The sequence below is a fragment of the Solanum lycopersicum genome, chromosome 6 (genome assembly GCF_036512215.1).
Source record: "Solanum lycopersicum chromosome 6, SLM_r2.1".
NCBI lineage: Eukaryota > Viridiplantae > Streptophyta > Magnoliopsida > Solanales > Solanaceae > Solanum > Solanum lycopersicum.
Window position 1 is genome coordinate 8345973 of NC_090805.1, and position 5363 is coordinate 8351335.

At 43.4% G+C, this 5363-nt stretch overlaps 1 pseudogene; it reads left to right on the top strand.

The window, feature by feature from the left end:
* The first annotated feature begins 691 nt into the window (after window positions 1–691).
* On the top strand, window positions 692–3898 carry LOC138349025 (uncharacterized; annotated as a pseudogene).
* The last annotated feature ends 1465 nt before the right edge of the window (window positions 3899–5363 follow it).

Below are 5363 nucleotides of genomic sequence, written 5' to 3' on the forward strand. Positions count from 1 at the left end.
AGAGGTGGTAGACTTCGTGATAGAGGTGGAAGGAGTGAAGCCAGATGACTTCACCACGACATCGACATCAAAAAGGTTTCGAAAGGGAGGTGAGTTTAATGGTTCTTACTCTAGAGGACAAGGTTCCGGAGGTTACTCAGTTCGACCCATTCAGTCTTCACTACAGACTGTAGTTGGGGGTCCACCTCAGACTAGTCAACACTTTTCTGAGAGACCTATGCTTGACTCCAGAGAGTGTTATGGATATGGGGAGACTGGACATATTAGGAGGAATTGTCCAAAACAGAGTTATAGACCCCCAATGGCTAGAGGTAGAGGTGGTCATGGTAGAGGCCGTTATTCTGGAGGACGTGGTGGTCGAGGTAATGGTGGTCACCAAAATGGCCGAGGTGATGGGCAAACTGGAACCACTACATCACAACATGGTAGGGGCAATGGACAGACAAACGATAGGGCCCATTGTTACACTTTCCCTGGGCGGTCTGAAGCGGAGGCATCTGATGCTGTCATCACAGGTAATCTTCTGGTTTGTGATTGCATGGCTTCTGTATTGTTTGATCCTGGATCCACATTTTCTTATGTATCATCTTCATTTGCTAATGGTCTAAATTTACATTGTGAATTACTTGATATGCCTATTCGTGTTTCTACTCCGGTGGGTGAGTCTGTGGTAGTTGAAAAGGTATATAGGTCTTGTTTGGTGAACTTTGTGGGGAGCAACACTTATGTAGATTTGGTTATCTTAGAAATGGATGATTTTGATGTAATTCTGGGTATGACTTGGCTTTCTCCGCAATTTGCGATCTTGGATTGTAATGCTAAAACGGTGACGTTAGCCAAGCCTGAGACAGATCCGTTAGTTTGGGAGGGTGACTACACTTCCAATCTGGTGCGTATCATCTCCTTTCTTCGTGCTAAGAAAATGGTTAGTAAAGGGTGTTTAGCTTTCTTGGCACATCTCAAGGATGACACTACCCAAGTACCTTCGATTGAGTCGGTTTCGGTGGTCCGTGAGTTTCTAGATGTGTTCCCTGCAGATCTTCCTGGTATGCCACAAGATAGGGATATTGATTTCTGTATTGACCTTGAACCGGGTACTCGGCCCATTTCTATACCCCCTTATAGAATGGCTCCCGCGGAGTTAAGAGAGTTAAAAGCCCAACTTCAAGAGTTGTTAAACAAAGGCTTTATTAGACCAAGTGCATCTCCTTGGGGTGCTCCGGTTTTGTTTGTGAAGAAGAAGGATGGGAGTTTTCGAATGTGTATAGACTACAGACAACTAAACAAGGTAACCATAAAGAACAAGTATCCTCTTCCTCACATTGATGACTTGTTCGATCAGGTACAAGGTGCTTGTGTCTTCTCTAAGATTGACTTGAGATCCGGTTATCATCAATTGAAAATACGAGCAACGGATGTGCCAAAGACTGCTTTTCAGACATGGTATGGGCATTACGAATTTTTAGTGATGTCTTTTGGTCTTACGAATGCCCCTGCTGCTTTCATGAGCTTGATAAACGGGATTTTTAAGCCATACTTGGACCTCTTCGTGATCGTATTTATTGATGATATACTGATATACTCTAAAAGTAAGGAGGAACATGAGGAGCATTTGAGAATGGTATTGGAAATGTTGAGGGAGAAAAAGCTTTATGCCAAGTTCTCTAAGTGTGAGTTTTGGCTAGATGCAGTGTCCTTCTTGGGGCACGTGGTTTCAAAGGATGGAGTGATGGTGGATCCTTCTAAAATCGAGACAGTGATGAATTGGGTAAGACCTACTAATGTGTCAGAAATAAGGAGTTTTGTTGGGTTAGCTAGCTACTACCGCCGATTTGTCAAGGGATTCTCTTCTATTGCTTCCCAACTGACGAACATGACTAAGCAAAATGTTCCATTTGTATGGTCGGATGAGTGTGAGGAAAGCTTTCAGAAGCTCAAGACTTTGTTGACTACCGCACCCATTCTCACCTTGCCCGTAGAGGGTAAGAACTTCATTGTTTATTGTGATGCCTCCTATTCGGGTTTGGGTGAAGTGCTAATGCAAGAGAAGAATGTGATTGCTTATGCTTCAAGACAATTAAAATTGCATGAACGTAACTACCCAACTCATGATTTGGAATTGGCTGCGGTAGTGTTTGCATTAAAGCAATGGAGACACTATTTATATGGGGTTAAGTGTGAGGTCTATACGGATCATCGTAGCCTACAGTATGTCTTTACTCAGAAAGATTTGAATTTGAGACAGAGAAGATGGATGGAACTACTGAAGGACTACGACATCACCATTTTGTATCATCCGGGGAAGGCGAATGTTGTAGCGGATGCTTTAAGTAGAAAGGCGGGAAGCATGGGAAGTCTAGCTCACTTGCAAGCCTCTAGACGCCCATTAGTTAGAGAGGTTCAGACTCTAGCTAACGACTTGATGAGATTAGAAGTAAATGAGAAGGGAGGATTGTTGGTTTGTGTGGAGGCAAGATCTTCCTTTCTTGACAAGATTAAGGGAAAACAGTTTGATGATGAGAAACTAAGAAGAATCCAAGATAAGGTATTGCGAGGAGAGGCTAAGGAAGCACAAATCGATGAGGAAGGTGTTTTGAGAATCAAGGGAAGGGTATGTGTGCCCCGTGTTGATGATTTGATCCACACCATTCTTACAGAGGCTCATAGTTCTGGATATTCTATACATCTTGGTGCAACCAAGATGTACCGTGACCTAAAGCAACACTTTTGGTGCAGTAGAATGAAGCGTGATATTGTGGATTTTATTGCCAAATGTCCAAACTGTCAACAAGTAAAGTATGAACACCAAAGGCCCGGAGGAACACTTCAGAGAATGCCCATTCCGGAATGGAAATGGGAGAGAATCGCAATGGATTTCGTGGTTGGTCTTCCAAAGACAATGGGTAGGTATGACTCTATTTGGGTGATTGTTGATAAGTTAACTAAGTCTGCTCATTTTATTCCGGTTAAGGTGACTTACAATGTCGAGAAGTTAGCCAAGATCTATATCTCAGAAATCGTTCGATTGCATCGGGTTCCACTATCCATCATATCAGATAGAGGTACACAGTTTACTTCTAAGTTTTGGAAAACATTGCATGCGGAATTGGGTACTAGGTTGGACCTTAGTACTGCGTTGCATCCTCAGACCAATGGTCAGTCTGAGCGAACGATTCAAGTGTTGGAGGATATGCTACGTGCGTGTGTGATAGAATTTGGTGGCCATTGGGATAGCTTCTTACCCTTAGCGGAATTTTCATACAATAATAGCTATCACTCGAGCATTGATATGGCTCCATTTGAAGCATTGTATGGTAGGAGATGTAGGTCCCCCATTGGTTGGTTTGATGCGTTCGAGGTTAGACCTTGGGGTACTGATCTCTTGAGGGATTTGATGGAGAAGGTGAAATCTATTCAAGACAAGCTTCTAGCGGCGCAAAGTAGACAAAAAGAATATGCAGATCGAAAGGTTAGAGACTTAGAGTTCATGGAGGGAGAACAAGTCTTGCTGAAGGTTTCGCCCATGAAAGGGGTGATGCGGTTTGGTAAGAGAGGCAAGCTAAGCCCAAGGTACATTGGTCCCTTTAAAGTACTTAAGCGAGTAGGGGAGGTGGCTTATGAGTTAGCCTTGCCTCCAGGGCTGTCCGGAGTGCATCCGGCATTTCATGTGTCGATGTTGAAAAGATACCATGGGGATGGAAACTACATTATCCGTTGGGATTCAGTTTTGCTTGATGAGAACTTGTCTTATGAGGAGGAACCTGTTGCCATTCTAGATAGAGAAATTCGCAAGTTGAGATCAAGGGAGATTGCATCCATCAAAGTTCAATGGAAGAATCGACCCGTTGAAGAAGCCACTTGGGAGAAGGAGGCAGATATGCGAGAAAGATACCCACATCTGTTTACAGATTAAGGTACTCCTTTTTGCCCTTGTTTTCCTTCTTGTGATCGTTCAGGGACGAACGATGGGTAAATTGGTATCTATTGTAACGACCTGTTAGTCGTTTTGAGCAGCAGATTTTATTTCTGAAAAAACAGGCGGAGGCAACGGACCCCACGACGGACCGTCATGGGCACAACGGACCGTCGCAGGGTCTCGTTTTAGAACACTTAGAAAATCTAAAAATTGGGTACTGAAATCGACTCTCTGAACTTCGTAACGGAATGGGAGGACGGACCGTCGCAGGTGGGACGGACCGTCACAGACTCTTCAGAGAAATTGAGTCTCTGAACTCTGTGACGGGCATCAGGACGGACCGTCGCAGGCACGACGGGCTGTCACAGGCTGCGTAATCCCAGTCTGAGTCGGATTTCCTTAATTGTTTTAAGGGACGTTTTTAACTATTCTTGCCTTAATTATTAAGTTAGTGGGTTAATGTTAATAAGTCTAATTACTTGGGGCTTAAAAGAGGTAACCTTAAGTTAATTAGTGGGGCATTATTGCCATCTTTTATTCTTAATTATATGTTAATTAGGGTAAAATAAAGAGGGTTGGAATAAGAAAAATAAGAAAGAACAAAGAGAGACAGAAAAAGAAAGAGAACGAGTAGAGAGAGAAAGAAACGAAGGGAATAGCAAGGATTTTGAGAAGATAGCTTGTTGATCGCAATTCTTCGGTGGAGGTATGTTATGGTTTTCATGCTTTCATAGTAAACTCTTAATAGAGAATGATATGTATTGATAGTATTGTAAACCCTGCTATGTGCTTAATTGTATGCTTGCATGAACGTGATTATATAATTGTGATTATATTAAGCATGATGAAGCTATTGAATCCCAAATCTTGATAAAAACCTAATCTCTTGTTAATGATGATGCCTTGGTAAGGGAGAAGGCTTGATGAACTAAAGTAATGAGATTGATGATGCCTTGGTATAAAAGAAGGCTTGATGAATTGATAGAATGAGATTAGGGGATCGGGTGTCACGAACCGACACGTAGATTTAGGGGATCGGGTGTCACGAACCGACACGTAGATTTAGGGGATCGGGTGTCACGAACCGACACGTAGATTTAGGGGATCGGGTGTCACAAACCGACACGTAGATTTAGGGGATCGAGTGTCACGAACCGACACATAGATTTAGGGGATCGGGTGTCATGAACCGACACGTAGATTTAGGGGATCGAATGTCACAAACCGACATGTAGATTTAGGGGATCGGGTGTCACGAACCGACACGTAGATTTAGGGGATCGGGTGTCACGAACCGACACGTAGATTTAGGGGATCGGGTATCACGAACCGACACGTAGATTTAGGGGATCGGATGTCACGAACCGACACGTAGATTTAGGGGATCAGGTGTCACGAACCGACACGTAGATTTAGAGGACCGGGTGTCACGAACCGACACGTAGAT